The sequence below is a fragment of the Hyaena hyaena genome, unplaced genomic scaffold (genome assembly GCF_003009895.1).
Source record: "Hyaena hyaena isolate Hyena2069 unplaced genomic scaffold, ASM300989v1 scaffold_1094, whole genome shotgun sequence".
NCBI lineage: Eukaryota > Metazoa > Chordata > Mammalia > Carnivora > Hyaenidae > Hyaena > Hyaena hyaena.
Window position 1 is genome coordinate 298,601 of NW_024081725.1, and position 17,938 is coordinate 316,538.

General features: G+C 35.4%; 1 long non-coding RNA gene across 1 annotated transcript in view; it reads left to right on the forward strand.

The window, feature by feature from the left end:
* LOC120224031 overlaps window positions 1–17,938 on the forward strand; it is a 293,362-nt gene that overhangs the window by 194,573 nt on the left and 80,851 nt on the right. The window lies entirely within an intron of this gene.

Below are 17,938 nucleotides of genomic sequence, written 5' to 3' on the forward strand. Positions count from 1 at the left end.
TTTTAAAAAAGACAGTTTTTTAATCTGTCTTCAGGAATACAGAGAATATGGGGGAATTGCTCCAAGACATCCAAAAAGTATGACTGATAGAGGTATTAGAACCCAATGTATATTTTTTATCAAGAGACTAAATCCTTTCATTAATCTTTTCACTTTGGTTTAGCTTTTCTCAGAATTTCATTTGCTTCCTCACCCATCAAACATTCTAATCCCCCATATCACCTATATTTATATAGGGTAAAATCTCCTGATTGTTTGGTGTTCTGTGAAGTGAAGGAGGAATGAGAACAGTTTCAGGGTGCCTGGTCGCTCAGTCGGTTACTCATCACATCTACCCTTCTTAATACCCATCTCTCATCCCTGTTCCTTACATCAACCCCCAGTTTGTTCTCTATCATAAAGAATCTCTTTTAGTTTGTTTTCCTCTCTTATCATTTCCCCCTTCACATGTGTTCATCTGTTTTGTTTCCTAAATTCCTCATATAAATGAAATAATATGGCATTTGTCTTTATCTGATTGACGTATTTCACTGAGCATAATACATTCTAGTTCCATCCAATAATATCAAATAGCAAGATTTCATTCTTTTTGATGGCTAATATTATGTTTTATATATATATGTACATAACATATATATATATATATATTTTACATATACATACACATACATATCCCTTCTTATTTATCCATTCATTGGGCTCTCTCCATAGACCGGCTGTTATTGATAATGCTGCTCAAGGGGTGCATGTACCTCTTGGAATCTGTTTTTTGTATCCTGTTGGTAAATACCTAACAGTGCTGGATTGTAGGGTCGTTCTGTTTTTAGTTTCTTGAGTTGCCTCCATACTATTCTCCAAAGTGGCTGTACCTGTTTGCATTCCCACCAACAGAAGGGTTCCCCTTTCTCTGCATCCTCACCAACACCTGTTATTTCTTGTGTTAATTTTAGCCATTCGGACATGTTTGGATTTTTATTTCCCTGACAATGAGTGGAAAAGGTGAGTGGAAAAGATGAGCATCTTTTCTTGTGTCTGTTAGCCATCTGGATGTGTTCTTTGGAAAAATTTCTGTTCATGTCCTCTTAACCCATTTCTTAACTGGGTTATTTGCTTTTTGGTTGTCGAGTTTGGTACGTTCTTTATAGATTTTGCATACTAACTCTTGATCAGATATCTTGTTTGCAAATATCTTCTCCCATTCCATGGCTGCCTTTTAGTTTTGTTGGTTATTTCATTCACTGTGCAGAAGCTTCTTATCTTGATGACATCCCTTGCCTCATGTTTGCTTTTGTTTCCCTTGCCTTCAGCAACTTGTCTAGTAAGAAGTTGCTACGGCTGAGGTCAAAGTGGTTCCTGCCTATGGGTTTTTTATTCTGATAGGATTTTGATAGTTTCTTACTTCATATTTAGGTCTTTCATCCATTTTTATTTTTGTGTATGGTGTATGAAAATGGTCCAGTTTCATTCTTCTGCATGTCTCCATCCAGTATTCCCAGCATCATTTGTTGAAGAACCTGTCTTTTTCCATTGGATATTCTTTCCTGCTTTGTCAAAGATTAGTTGACCATATAGTTGTAGGTCCATATCTGGATTTTCTATTCTGTTCCGTTGATCTGTATGTCTGCTTTTGTGCCAGTGCCATACTGTCTTGATGACTACAGCTTTGTAATATTGCTTGATCTCCAGAATCATGATGCCTCCAGTTTCGTTTTTCTTTTTCAGGATTCTTTTGGCTATTCGAGGTCTTTTGTGGTTTCATAAAAATTTTAGGATTGTTTGTTCTAGCTCTGTGAAAAATGCTGATGGTACTTCTAAAAATTTTTTATGGTTATTTATTTCTGAGAGAGAAACAGAGTGTGAACAGGGGAAGAGCAGAGAAAAAGAGAGGGAGACACAGAATCTGAAGCAGGCCCCAGGCTCTGAGCTGTCAGCACAGAGCCCGACGTGGGGCCTGAACCCACAGACCATGAGATCATGACCTAAGCCGAAGTCAGACACCCAACCAACTGAGCCACCCAGATGCCCCAAATGCTGATGGTATTTTGACAGGGATTACATTAAATGTGTAGATTGCTTTGGGTAGCACGGACATTTTAACAATGGTTGTTCTTCCAGTCCATGAACATGAAATGCTTTTCTCTTTCTTTGTGTCCTCTTTAGTTTCTTTCATATGTGTTCTATGGTTTTCAGAGTATAGATCTTTTACCTTTTTAGTTAGGTTTATTCCTATGTATCTTACTTTTATCAGCTCAGGTCATGATCTCACAGTTCATGAAATTGAGCCCTGTGCTGGGCTCCATGCTGACAGCACAGAGCCTGCTTGGGATTCTCTCTCTTCCTATCTCTCTACACCTCCCCTGCTCACATTCTCTCTCCCTCAAAATAAATAAAAATAAACTTGAAGAATTAATTGTTTCACTGAGGTTTCCTGAACTGGTTTTACTTTTCTTTCTTCTTCTTTTTTAAATGTTTGTTTATTTGTTTGTTTTGAGAGAGAGTACAAACAGGAGAGGGGCAGAGAGAGATGGAGAAAGAGAATCCCAAGCAAGCTCTGCACTGGTTAGCACAGAGCTGATGCAGGGCTCAATCTCATGAAACATAAGATCATGACCTGAGCCCAAGTCAAGAGAGTCAGACGCTTAACCAACTGAGCCAGCCAAGTGCCCCTGAACTGCTTTTACTTTGAGATTAAAATTCTTTTAATATAGGAGTTATCTCTATCTTTGAGATTTGCCACCTAATAATGAATAGTTGAGAGTTTACTTATATTAATACTAGAATTTACTCATTGAGCTTTCTTTAATACAAAAAAATCATAGAATTAGGAATTATGCTAAAGAAAGAGGATGTAATAAATGGTGGAGCAACTTGTTTTGATGATTAAATTTAATTCTAGGCCTTTGGTTTAGAAAACTGCTTTTAATATCTCTGCTTTTGAAAGCGGTCTCCTAGAATATGCTAGTTTCTTTTTTTTTTTCTTTATAACCTTACATCTTTCTCAATCATGTATGTGTGTGCATATATATATGCATATATATGTATATATATATACATATGCACACACGCACACACATACACTTTATTTTTTATTCAATTGTTACTTTAGCAGTGTCTGCAATTAAGAACCAGCTCACTAAATGAACTGTAATTATTGCAAATTGTGGTAAGCACCAGTAATTAAAATGTTGCAGTGATGCTAGCCAGCTTTCCTAGATGCCCTTTGAGAGTAGCATAAAATGATATTATGTCTTTAACTGGTATTTGTATTACAGATGAGAAAACCTGGAAATTCAGACCTTCAGAATCCTTTGGCTGTCTTTAGAGCATAATGTAAAGTGGGGATTAGCAGTTATCTAGTGAATTCAAACTGGGAAGATAGTCAATTTGGTTAATTCCACAGTGAAAGTGGCTTTTTCTTTAAAATGTGCAATCTTTAGAGCATAAACATACATGGCTTCCCCATGAGGGGAAAATGAACAATAAACTCTAATCTCTTCTTTGTGTTTGCAAGATGCTAATAGTGAGCCTTCTGGGTACAAAAGCAAGACGGAACTCCTTCAATACCCACCCATCTTTTGAGGATCCTCACCCAGCTGCTACCCCCAGTGAACTCTCCAGCTGTGCAGTCACTTGGCAGAGTGCACTGTTATGCATAACTTAAGCTGTATGTGTGTGACTCCAATACAACTGGTGAATATAGACTGTCTACAAGGAAACCCCTTAACTTATTGCAAGTAAAAAACAACGGATTCATTGTGTTTGTGGTCATGAAAATGACCTAAGTTTCAGTTGTAGCATTAAGTGAATCCATTCATCAACATATTTGGTTATTTGCTTCTTTTCCATCTTTGCTCAAAATGATCCAAAAAATGCCCTCTGATAAACCAAAGGTTGTAAATTACTGAAACACATGTTAATACAGGTGAAAAGGTAAACAACTTTTTAACTTTGTAAAAACAGTGCTTCCTAAGTGCTTCATAAAATTTAAGAACAGTGAATCTTCATAACATCCTCAGAGACTATAGAGATGTAAAGTTGGAGACAATGTTGTCATGTTACAAAGTGGAAGACTGACATTTGCACCGTATGCTCCTGAAAATAATCTGGTATACAAAAACATTCTAGTTAAAAAATCCAATTCAAAGATCTTCCCGTCCTGACCATGATAGGTCATTGGATATTAGAATTATTCTCCTACCATAAACAATTGTAAATCTACAGAAAAAGTGAAAATCAGATATTTCAGGGTTTGTATAATAGTACAGCAGGTTTGATCTTTGAGAAAAGGTAAATATACAAGTTAGTTTTACATTCACCCCAGGATGCTGCCCGGGGGCATTTCTCAAATTGCAGCATAGGGAGCTAGAGTCCAAACAGAGAATACTGGACTCTCCAGGCAAAGGAAAGACTAACCAGATTTATAGCTGCTGAGGTGGCCCGAATTTGAAGAGAGAGAGAAAAAAAGAGAGAGAGAGAGAGAGGGAGAGATTAGAAAGCAGGGAGCAGAATAAAGAGGTCCCAGAGATCTGCACTGGGGTACCCTTCCATCTTTGGCCAAATAATAAGTTAGGCACACATAGGGTAAAACTCCTTGAGACCTGGAAAACCATAATTATTGAGGGGCTATGAAGTGAATGGAGATTGGAGAGTGGACTCAGTGCTGGAAGACTTTGGAATTCCAACCAGTCTAAGTGGAAATCTCTCTCTGGAAAACCCACTCATTCAGTTGAAACCATAGAAAGGCCACACCTTAAGAGTATGACAAGCTTAGCCCTAAAGTAAAGGCTACTCCAGAATCATTTTAACAAAGCATAACACTAAGCCTCAACAAAATCAAATTATGCTACTCATGAATTAACTGTTTGCTAGAACAAATCTCAACATTTTTGAAAGGCAGCATAATTTAGATTAAGTAATATATTATTCATAATGCCCAAAACAAAATAATAAGTTATTGGATATAAAAGAAGACTTTCAAAATGTGACACAGAGCCAGGAGAATTAGAGCAGACAGAAACAATCCCAGATAGGAAACAGATGTTGGAATTAGTATGCAGTGACTTTAAAATAGTTATTATAAATATATTGATGGGTTTAAATAAAAAGGTAATGTGTGGAAAGAAAGAAATATATTTTTCAACAGGGAAACATGGACAAAAAATGGAAATTTTGTATATGAAAATAAAATTGAAATGGACATTCCAAATGCATAAGTTTAATAGCAGATTGGACACTTAAGATTAGTTAATAAAAACTATCCAAATTGAAGCACAGAGAGAAAAATCATTGACTTGGCCAAAGAATCAGATGTCCTTATATGCATGTGATAATACAAGAGAAGAAATGGCAAAAGAAATTTATGGTGAAAAAAATCTCAGCCGTGGTCTCTTCTTTGTGAGAGGTATTGACTGGGAAAAGACTTGAGAGAACTATTTGGGAAGGTGGAAATGTCTCATATTTTGATAAGGGTGTTAATCACAGAGTTGTATTTTTCAAATCTTATTGAGCTACATTCTTATAGTCAGTTAACTGTTTATAAATTGTACTTCAGTAAAAAATGGGAAAGTCTACTGGACATTGACCAGTTAATGTCAACCATACCCAAGCACCAAAATACTGGCAATCATCTTATCATCACTGAAATCTTGTTTACCTTTAACTCTCAGTGTGACAAATTGTTAGTGTCATCTCCTCTCTCTACTTTTTTCATAGACTTTTTCAGTGTTCCTTTTCTTAACCCCACTGTTAATCAAGTTTATAAGTATCTGTCCTCAGTCTTCTGTTATTCCCACATTATACATTCTTTTAGGACCTAAGATATGATTAGTAGAGTATAGGTATTCAGTGCTTGATAGATCGATGGATGGATGCATGGATGGATGGGTGGATGGATGAGTGGATGGATGGATGGATGGATGGATGGATGGATGGATGGATAACTAAATAATGAGTCCTCTCCTGTTTACTTTCATTCAATTTATGTGTCAGGCACTTTTCCAGGTGCTGAAGATACAGTTGTGAACAAAGCAGAAAAAAAATTCTACTTTCCAGGATTCACATTTTATTTATAGTAAAGTCTTAGTTCAACTTCCAAGTTCAGATGCACATCATTTCCCAAATAGGAGCACACCTACCCCAAATTTGTACCTTGTCAGTCAGTCACTGCCAGAGTAAAATTATCAAGATCTATATCTGATTTTTACTCCAATATATTTTTTTTATTTAATGTTCATGGATTTGTATGTACTTTTTGTCATGTTCAACCATATCTCTACCTTAATACCCTATAATCTAGTCAACATAAAATTATTTTCTGTTCATCTCTTTCACTGTGTCACTATACTTAAGCAATTCCTTCAGTCTAGACTATCCTTCCTCTTCTCAGTCTTCACCCTCAGTGTCTCCTTTCAGAATTCTCCTTATTCATTCTTCAGAGATACTTAAGAGACATTATCTTGACTTCCTAGACTGAGGCAAAATTTTTTTTAAATATTCCCCCTAGTTGTTTATAGGTTGTATCTGTAACCTGGGTGTACAGGTTACTCAACCATAAGCAGATTACACTGTGGACATACAAAAAGGATATAATAGAAGAATTGAAGGTGTAATACCAAAGAAAACACTCATGGTCCAAAAGTCAGGAGGGAGCAGAAGGAAAATTAGGATGTTGAAAAAATAGAAGTAGAACACGGGGTTCAGGAATAAAATTTTCCAGGGACATTAGCCAGCTACCAAGTACAACAGACTGGACTTTACCTATACACAAATCCCAGAGGCACATGTATCTTTTAGGGGGTAGGTATGATAAGGGCTATAAACCAACAGCTGACTCATTCAAATTCATACAAGGATAGTGAATGGCCAAGACCACTAGACGTGGTGAGAACTTTTGCCCTCAAACACCAAAGAAACTTATGACAAATTTTGAATTCTATTTAACCCACAGTAGACTAGAATAATACTATTGCCATTTAATTGGCTACTTGATACAGGTGACTGATACGGGCTAGTCTGGGAGGACTGTCTGATACCTTCTCCAAAAAGGAGCTTGCTTTCTTGTTGTTAGACTGATACCCTTTTGGGACAATAAAGTCTTTGAAGATCATACTCTATTTCTTTGAAGGTCTCTATATCTATTTTTTGTGTGGTACATTTAAGGCGCTGAAAATTCTCTTTTAATAAGAAATTAAAAGTTTTCAGTGAGTAGAGCAGTATTCAGAAAAAGACTTCCTTAGTCCTTAGACATGCATTCTTTGTTTGGGATTGTGATGGGTTTTGTTGCCATGAGAACGTTTTCCCATGAGAACATTGTCAAGAAACTGATCTAAAGATGTGACATCCAAATATCAAATAAATCAGTTCAGAGTCAGTTAATAAGCTTTATATTATACAGATAAAGGATACTTTTTTATTCTATATTTTTCATTTCATAACTGATCATTTTAATAACATTTATAATTATCTTAGTATATGAAGCTGTTCTCTTCCTTTGATAAGAATGGACTTCCTAGATATTTCATAGCATTTTGACCATGTTCTGTGGAACAGATTTAAGAGATGTTAACAGATGCACTGTGTGGAATATAGATTTTCAAAGTGCAGCTATCCTGATGTCTGTCTAGAAGATTCACAGTGTGCATTACTATACTAAAGGCTCCAAGAAGTCCTGGGAGGGGGAGGTGATTTTTAACACAAAGATACCCAGAGAATTTATCACAAAACACTTTCTTTATGACAAATTAATAGCATCCTGGAGCAGTGCTTCCTGGGAGTAACAGTTTAAGAGATTTCTTCTAAAGAATAACAATTATCTTCTTTTGAAAGACACAGAATCAAATATAATGAAAGTATGACAAGATTTGGAGTTACAAGTCATAGGTTTCAGTCACCTAAACCAGTTATGACTCTGTTATCTGGGAAAGCTCTTTAACTTCTTTGAAGACTATAAAGATGATCCTGCAAGTATAAGATACTAAACAAATATTGGTTTTATTTTTCTTACTTTATAATCCCTTTCCACATTCTGATGATGGACCAAGTCCTAAACTGTGGGTCCAGCTGGAGTTGACTATCCCTTAAATAAGGGTGGGCCTCGATGGTAGCACCTGCGCTTCTGGAGAGCCAGGTGGGGTACAGTGATATTGAGACTAAGCAGGAGATAAGTGGGGAAGTGGTTAGTCCACCCACACATTCTCACATGTTACAAAATGCAGCTGGTGATTACTGTCTCAAGAGAAGGCTACTAGCATGCATACCAATGAAAATAAGCCCTCAGGTCCTGTTTGGCATGTGCCTTAATTACTAACCCCTACTTAAGGGAGGTCAAGAAGGAACTTCTCTCCTTTTCTGTGAAACAATCAAAATCAGCCAGAAGACTTAAGGTCAATACTTTTCAAATGTAATACCTGGAAATTTCTTTAGCCTATAAGTACAACGTCATCTGTAAGCCTTTTCTGTATTAAATTATCTAGTACTAGTTAACAAATCAAAATGTTGAGTGAATACTAAAACTTTAAATATGGTTTTCCACAAATTTTAAACAGATGCAGCTTTAACCAAAGAGTCTTTTGTATTGGGGCGCCTAGGTGACTTTGGGTCAGGTCATGAGTTCGAGCTCCACACTGAGCTCTGTGCTGACAGTTAAGAGCCTGGAGCCTGCTTCAGATTGTGTCTCCCTCTGCCCCTCCCCCTCTTGCGCTTTCTCTCTCTCTCTCTCTCTCTCTCTGTCTCTGTCTCTCTCAAAAATAAACATTAAAAATTTTTTAAAAGTATTTTGTATCAGTTCCCTCATTCTGTCCTAAAAAATGGCTAGCATGGACAAACATTTTGGTGTGAAGCATGTCGTGACTAAATGGAGTTTAGTCTCTCTGAGACTACCAGCTGGCTGTACCCTCTCACCCCATCCCATCCCACCTCCCATGCCCTACCTCCAGTACATGGCAAAATATGAGCCAAAGTACATGCCATGTAGGCTGTATCTTCTTTAGAAAAAGTCCCCTTTGTCATTTTCCTCATATATCATACACACCTTCATAAGGATCATAGCAAATTGAGAAATAGAGGCTAAAAGTTGCAAAAGACTGAAAATTAAATGTTAAAAAAGTAAAACTTCATTTTTCTCTCGGAAATCTGGAGTAATGACATGGGATCCAGAACTTAAATATTTCTAGGGAATAATTCTATAGTCGAGCCCAATGTGAGATAAATCATGACTTCAGGTGAGATGGATGCCTGGGTAGGCACACAGCAAGTTCTGCAAAAGAAAGACATCCCAGAACAAATATTGTTATTCATCCTTTTTCTCTCCTTCTCTCCTTTTTCATTCTCTCTCTCTCTCTCTCTTTTCTCTCTTCCTCTCTCTCTCTCTTCTGGTAATGAGCATATGAAGTAGTTCCAGATGGCGAGCAAGTAGCCAGACTCAAACAAGTTGCTAAGCTTGCTGGCACAAGAGAACCTGCTTAGTGGTGACATACAAGTACAGAATCCCCACAGTCCTACTTCCTGGTGAAAACTGGAGAGAACAAACCAACAATAGAGAAATGAGTACTGTAATTTATCTTGGAGGCCATTTAGGTTGTTTATCCCAAACTACATTTTGATTCCAGTTACAGTTTAATTATGAGTATTTGTTCTCTAACAGAGACTAAACAAAGGGTAACTATTTTCTTTTATCTTTTTCTTTGTTATGAAAATTTCAGTTTCATGTTTGCCTCTCCTCTCTCCTTAAATAGTGTCTCATGCTAAGTAAACGCATTCAGCTCAATTTCTTCCCATTTGGATGAAGTCTCTAAAACTAACAAAAAGAGCAGAAGTTTTTACATATAAGAAATGTGTGATTTAATAATGCCTTATGTAGTTCTTTAAGCTTTTATTGCATGTATTTGACGAGTCCCTTCAGTTGTAAAGGAGACACCATCAAGACTCTGGGCATCAAACTCCTGACATAGATTTTTACAGTAGTGGAAACCCAATGAGTTTAAATACTCCTCTCCAGCTGTAAATGGCAAGGTGTTTTTGTTTCTGATCATGGGAAATGGGAAGTTATATAAAGATACAGAAGGAATGTGGGTTATGCACGTTCTCTTTTGCATGTCTCTCACAGTTTCTGTCCCAGGCCAGCAGTGATAGACCTGCTTTGTTTCAGAGACCATAGTCTGCTTGCAAGACATGTTCTGAATCTGGTTTTGCAGCTCTTCAAAGGTTAGTTTCAGCACATAATTTTTATCACATATACCGCTGAGGAGATTTTTCTTCTATCTAAAATACCCTGCACGTCGTTTGCTGCTATTTTCTATGATGAGAATACATTTTCTCCTGTATATGTTATAGATGGGCCCCCTGAAACTAGCTCTGGGTTCCACCTGAATTGTAGTGATGAAGAGTATTTGATAACCAATCCTTCTTCGGTAGAAAAAGACACTACCAGTTTGAGTTGAAACTGAAATAAAATTCTAAATTGTTTGAAAAATAATATTTAAAATTTTAAAAATATATACACCATTGTATGTAACAATTTAAAAAGAACTTATTATAGAGATCCCATAATTTTGAGTATTTAACTAATTCACTGTTAGTACCACAAGAGTAATATATTTTAATTGTTTTCATCTATCACTTGCATTAGTGATCAGGCTTTTTTCTTTTTCTTTAAATAAACCTTTCTTTATCTATTTTTGGGTTAATTCTTTTTTTTTTAACTGTTCTCTTAAAAACCCTATGTTCACTGCCTTCTGTGTTTTTCATGGTCTTGCCTGTTATTTTGTCTTGAGTATTCATATTTCAGTTTCATATTTCAGTTCAGATCAGCTAGCATTGTCACATCGTTTCAACAAAACTATCAAGCATAGTTGATACAAATTTACCGAACAAAAAAGAAATGGACTCAGTTTTAGCAGATCAAAAAGAACCCATATTATTTCATTCTATATTTAATAGTAAAGGTATACATTGTATTAAGTTGGTTTATTTTCAACAGTTCGATTCATCTTTGGTCTTTGAACAATGAAAGGAAAGGTATTTTGAATACATGCTTAACTCTTCCTGACACAAACTCAAGCTCCTCTGTCCATAGCCCACACACTCCATATGACACCACAGGTTTTCAGGTAGAGGATTGAGGACATTCACTTTAGATCTGAAAATTAAAATCTTCATGTACTTACTACCTGTCAGATATTCAAGTCACTTAAATTTCTGAGTCTTACTTTTTCAACCCTAAAATAGGCATAATTTCTACCTCATAGGTTTGTCATGAGGATTACAAAATACAAATGTATAAACATATGTAACTTATAAATTAGATATATGTAACTTATAAATTAGATATACTCAGGAAATGCAAACTATGATCATTGTGTTTGTTAATACTGTTCTTTATATGCAGTAATTTGACACAGAAATGGAACCAAAATAGTCAATTAATTTGAATATTTGAAAAAGCATTTCTACTGAAATGGACTTGTAATTTACCAAAAGGTGTTATTCTACCAAGAAAGTGAACATCATACCTAAACACTGACTTCTTGAAAACTATATTTAAAATAAGGGTTTTTGTTCCATTGTGACAGCTATAATATTTTAATATAATCATTAAAGAAAGATCTTTCTTACCATTTTTCAAATTGAAAATGTTAAAGCACCATAGGACAAAACTTTGAAAAGGAGTAACTAATAGATATATGAATACTCTTGAATCCATATTTAGACTTCATAGATATTGATCACATGAAAACAAGCTGATTCCTTCTGTAAAGTAATGTAACTTTTAATTTGAAATATAACTATTTTTCCCAAGACATTTCAGGACAAAAAAGATTAGGAATGCACTTAGACATTATAAGAAAGGTAAATAATAGACATTGAATAACTTTCTGAAAGTTTAGTTTTTAATAAATTACTCTGTATTTACTTAGTGTAGGTGCTATGCCACCCACACAGTCATGAGTTTATATACTACATTCAGAACTCTGCCATTTGACTGGTAGTGAGGTACTCACAGGAGCATCCTCACTGATGCACCAGCAAGGTCCCCACTCTTGCTGGAAGATAATACAGAAGGTTAAAATGCAGACGGAGCTTTGGAGAGATGATCTTAAACTCTGATTATAACATAGCTAACTTAAAGAGACTATAGTTATTTGCTGGAAATACATTTTGGGGGGAAAGGGTTCATGATCTGGACTATATGGCTCAAAAGTGAGGATTAGATGACTCTATTTGCAACATACATTTATCAAGTGCAAACCAAGAACTGGGAAAGGCACAGGGGAAGCAATATTGAGAAGAATACAGATTCTTTTCTTTAAGGATATCACTGTTTGGACGTAGAAGCATAACAAATATTTGGAACATGTGTATGATCCATGGAGACAGTGAAAAATGCATCTCAGGCTCTCCTAAACCAGTCTATGGGAGGTGATGCAGTCAGAAGGGATAGATGGATGGTGAAGGAATGTGGACACAGCTTGATTACTGAAGGATCAATATCATGCTTCAATCATGAGCTTCTCTTCAGTTTCCATGAGAAGCAGGAAACAATATCCAAGCAATATTGACTTGAAGATGGTAGGTAATCAACAGAGCCTATTTGGGCTTGAATAAAATGGTAAGGAAAATCTCAAGTGGAAGCTAGCCTACCTTTTGTTTTCAAGATAGTGCTTTTGCTGCTGCCCTACCACTGGCTTGAAGCCTATTTTTAAAGCATTGTCTTAATATATGTAGACACTCTCTTCTTTCATTTTAAATGTAATGAATGAAATACATCTCATTTATAAATGAAACTATTCTTGACAAGCTTTAAGTATTTTTAAAATCTATCTTAATGAGGAGGCATCTAGAAATATACTCTTACCCTCCCAAAGAACTATAATGGAAGTAACTTGGCTACATGCAGATTTCGTTTTATATTGCTAAGCCCTTGCAACCTCCTCAAATTGTCAACAGGGAGTAGGAGTTCCTTGACCACAAAACCTTTGGAATTGTTAGTATTTTGAGAATACAATGAATGGGATTCCCTAATGTCTCTTTCCCAGATTTTGGCAACTGGGGTGGTAACCAAAGAATTCTTGATGTTGAGCCCTCAGGTCTGGATCATGTTTCCTGTTCATTATACTGTGGTCTAATGTTGCTAGTTTTTAATCTCCAGTACAAGAAACATCTGTTTAAAACCTTTTTTAGAACTGATAGAAATTTCTCATTGGCTATTAGCTTTATTGATAAGATAACATTAATTTCTGTCATTCTTTAGATCATATTAATTTCTTATTTGCATAAGGTATTCCAAACTGTTTTTGAATGAAAAATAATAGATGCAATGCATTACATAGCAATGACCATACACCTCAATAAATAGACCACTGTAATTATAAACAACTAAGTATGTACATAAAAACTGTATCAGTTTGTGACCCCTTGAAGCAGATATGAAGACAGAATAGACCTGAAAGTGATTTATTGGGAGGAATGCCTGCAAAACATAAAGGGGAGAGTGAGCAGGAAGGCAGGGAAGGCTCTCAGGTTGTGACAGACCTGATACCTGTGAAAGAAGAGGGAAAGAAATACGAGGTAGATTAAGAGCCTCCTCAGACTACTGTATACTTCTTAGAAAGTCTTAAGCAGGCCAATATGTAATGCCAGAGCACAAAATGACCATTAGTGTAGGGCTGCATTGGGTAAGCAAGGCTGGAATCTAGTTTCCCTACAGTGTACTGTCAGAGACTGATAGAAGTTCAGCCAGAATATGACCTCAGCATGAATGCTGAGATGGATCCTAAATACGTGTTCTCTCTTAAGATAGATCCTGAGCAGTGCACATCCTTGACTGCCACACTGGTCTTTCTCCGTATTCTGCTTCCTATCATGGAAATCTCACCAGAGAAAAAATACAAAGGACGGATTTCAAAAACCATTACAGTATAATTAATTATAGCAGTATTTTTAGTTATTTTGACAAAATACTTAAAGTTTATTGAAAAAAGTGAACTTTAAAGCCCTACTTCAAATCCTGCTATAAGAGTTAATTATTTAAAATTGGTATTTTTGGCCTTAAAACGTCTTAGAGCCATTTAATTTTTTCAACACTGATAGAAGTTAGCAAAGATAATTAAAGACACATTTTATCTGAACAAAATTTAGGATTTTATTTCCTTACTGTAGTAGAAAGGAGAGTAATCTTGTCATTTGGGACACACATTGATGGACCTTGAAGGCATTATGTTAACTGACATAAATCAAAGACAGAAAGACCAATACCATGTCATCTCACATATATATGGAATCTAAACACAACAAAAAAAAAATGAAATCACAGATACAGAGAACAAATAGGTGGTTTTTAGACATGGGAGGTTGCAGATAGGTGAACAGGAAGAAGGTGGTCAAAAGGTACAAACTTCTTGTAATAAAATAAGTCATGAGGATGTAATTTATAGCATGATGACTACAGTTATAATACAGCATTGTATATTTAAAAGTTGCTAAGAGAGCAAATCTTAGAAGTTCTATCATAAGAATAAAGTTTGTTAAGTGTGGGGTGCCTGGGTGGTTCAGTCGGTTAAGCATCTAACTCTAGATTTTGGCTCAGGTCATGATCTCATAGTAGTGAGCTTGGGCTACGCCATCCATGATGGATGTGGATGAAGTTTACTTAAGATATTCTTTCTCCCTCTCCTGCTGACCCCTGTGCTCACTTGCTGTCTTTAAAAAACAAAAAATTGTGACTATGTGGTAATGGATGTTAACTAGACTTATTGTGATTATTTCAAAATATATACAAGTACTGAAGCATTATCTATATATATATGTATATATATATGTATATAAATACACACACATACATGTATGTACGTACATGGATATGTACTATAAGATATATATACATGCATATACATATATGTATGTATATCTCAATAAAATTATTGAGATAATTGTGCCTCAATAAAAGCAAACAAGAATAAGAGTATCATAATTATGAAAATGTATTTAAATAATATTGAATAATTCATTAGGTAGTAGAGGAATTATATAAAGGGAAACTAAATATGGAGTTTTGTAAAAGCTATCCTTCTTGGAGTGTTCAGCTGTACCTATTGGTACTAGAACATCCTGATACAGAGGAAAAAAGAAAAACACAGGGGTGCCTGGGTGGCTCAGTAGGTTAAGCATCCGACTTCAGCTCAGGTCATGACCTCACAGTTTGTGGGTTCGAGCCCTGCATAGGGCTCTGTGCTGACAGCTCAGAGCCTGGAGCCTGTTTCAGATTCTGTATCTCCCTGTCTCTGACCCTCCCCTGCTCACGCTGTCTGTCTCTCTCAGAAATAAATAAAACATTAAAAAAAAAAAGAAAAACACAAGACTCATCATACATATTACACAAAGTATACAATAAAGCATGCATTGGAAAAACATTTAATAACAGGAGAAAATAGTCAAGACTATTATTAAGTGGAATAAAATAGTGAAGACCAGTTTGAAAAGGTCTTCTTATTGCCAAATTTATACAACAGCATTTTAACAACATTTATTCCAGGGTATTAGGATTATATTCTTAGGTTTTATATTTATAAATATTCTAAAATAAAAATGTATTACTCTTGTAATTCTGAACAACAAAATCTATAAATTTTTAGAGTTACAAGTAATTACTATCTGGCAAGTTCACACACACACACACACACACACACACAAATACACACACAATCACTAATACTGTAACATAGCATCAGCAACAAGTCAACAGGAGGAAGATAACTGACCTGCTTTTTATTGAAGTATAATTAATACACAGTGTTACATTAGTTTCAGATGTACAATGATTCAGTAATTCTATACATTACTCAGTGCTTATCAAGATAAATGTATTCTTAAAATCCTTTGTCTATCTCACCCTCCTCACTACTCACCTCCTTTCTGGCAATAACCACATTGTTCACGGTCTTCAAGAGTCTGGGTTTTGTTTTGTTTTGTTTTTATCTGTCTCTTATTTTCTTTATTTTTTTCCTTAAATTCCAATCATGCAGTATTTGTCTTTTTCTGCCTGATTTTTTTCACTTAGCATCATACCCCCTAGGTCTATCCTTGTTATTGCAGATGTTAAGATCTAATTCTTTTTTATGGCTGAGTAATATTCTATTGTATATACATATATATACACACACTATATATATATACACTGTATACACACACACACACTATATATATATATATATATATATCTTTGTGTACATATAAAGATATAGAAAAAGATATAGATACAGATATAGATACTCTTTTTTATTCATTTATCTATGGATGTACACTTGGGTTGCTTCCATATCTTAGCTATTGTAAATAATGCTGCAATAAACATGGGGGTGCATATATCTTTTCAAATTAGGATTTTCATTTTACTTAGGTACTCAGTAGTGGAATTAATGGATCATATGATAATCCTATTTTTAGTTTTTTTGAGGAAACTTTATGCAGTTTTCCACAGTGGCTACATCAATTTGCATTTGCACCAATGGTGTACAAAGTTTCCTTTCTCTCCACATTCTCACCAACACTTGTTATTTCTTGTCTTTTGATTCTAGCCACTCTGACAGGTGTTTGGTGATGTGATGGTTTAATTCTGCAACACTGTGGTTTTGATTTGCATTTTCCTGATCATTAGTGATGTCGATCACCTTTTCATATGTCTGTTGCCTATTTGTATGCCTTCCTTGGAAAAATATCTACTATTTAGGTCCTCTGCCCAGTTTTCATTTTTTTAAGTTTATTTATTTTGAGAGAGAAACAGAGCACATGAGTGGGGGGCTAGGGGGTGGGTAGTCACAGAGGGAGAGAGAAACAGAATCCCAGGAAGGCTCTACATTGCCAGCGTGGAGCCCAATGTGAGGCTTGAACTCACGACCTATGAGATCATGACTGGAGCTGAGGTCAAGGCCCAGACATTTAACTGAGTCACCCAGATGCCCCACTCTGCCTGTCTTTAATCAATTATTTGGAAGGCTTTTTTTCATATTGAGAAATATGTGTTCTTTATACTTTTTGGATGTTAACCCTTTATTGGATATATCACTTGCGAGTATCTTCTTCCATCCAGAGTAGGCTTTTTGTTTGTTGATGGTTTCCTTAGCTGTGCAAAATCTTTTTATTTGATGTACTTCCATTAGTTTAATTTTGCTTTTGCTTCCCTTGCCTGAGGAGATACATCTAGAAAAATATTGCTATGGCTGATGCCAAAAAAATGAAGCCTATATTTTCTTTTAGGAGTTTTATGGTTTCGGGTCTTACCTTTAAGTCTTTAGTTCATTTTGAGTTTGTTTTTGTGTATGGTATAAGAAAGTAGTCCAGTTTCATACAAGAGAAACCTCATAAGGCTAGCAAGCTTTTTCAGCAATAAATTTGTAGTCCAGAAAGGAGTGACATGATACATTCAAAATGCTGAAATGAAAAAAACCTGCAAAAAAGAATATTCTGCCTGGCAAAGTTATCATTCAAAACAGAAGGAGAGATAAAGAGTTTCCCAAACAAATAAAAGAGCTCATCACCACTACATCAGCCTTATAAGACATTTAAAAGGGAGTGCTTAGAGTAGAAATGAAAGGTCATAATCATAAATAAGAAAATTATGAATGGAAAAAATTTCACAGGTAAGAGCAAACATAATAAGTAGTATATAAATCACTATTAAAACCATATGGAGGTTAAAGCACAAAAGCAGTAAAGTCAATTATATCTACAAAAAAATCAGTCACTAGATTCACAAAATAAAAGAATGTAAAGTATGACCTCATATACATAAAACATGGTGGGAGGGGGATAAAAATGTCATGATTTTAGGATATGTTCAAACTTAAACAGCCATCAACTTAATATAGACTGCTTTATGTATAACATGTTGTATATGAACTTAATTGTAGCCACAAATCAAAAGCCTATAATAGATAGACAAAAAAAT